Raw genomic sequence first — 432 nt, forward strand, 5'->3', positions numbered from 1 at the left:
TACATTCCAGCTCATGTTTGATTTTCCCCCCCTAATACTTACCACCTTGGAATAGACTATATGCTTCTTAGTATACAGGTGTTTTCCCTTTACGGTTTTTGCCATAGGGTGAATGCGTAGTGGGAGAGACAGAGATAGTGAGAGGGGAAATGAGAAATCCTGTCCCCTCCCTACCCCATGTCCACAATGCAATCCCTTCTCCATTCTCCTCCTGGGATTTTTGGCATGCATGTACATGGGTGTGCCTGACATAAATTTCAAGCTGCTAGTTCCAAGATTCAAATGGTGCTCAACCATGTGGGAGTCCAGTGCCACTATGTCCACCTACTGGTCCCCAAGTTTTTGTTTGTTGGTTGGTTTTGGTGTGTGTGTGTGTTTTAATTGCTGGGGGGAGTGCATGTGCTGGGGTGGGGTGGGGGGGGGCATGGAGGG

The sequence above is a fragment of the Tupaia chinensis genome, unplaced genomic scaffold, assembly GCF_000334495.1.
Source record: "Tupaia chinensis unplaced genomic scaffold, TupChi_1.0 Scaffold138910_1, whole genome shotgun sequence".
Classification (NCBI taxonomy): Eukaryota; Metazoa; Chordata; class Mammalia; order Scandentia; family Tupaiidae; genus Tupaia; species Tupaia belangeri.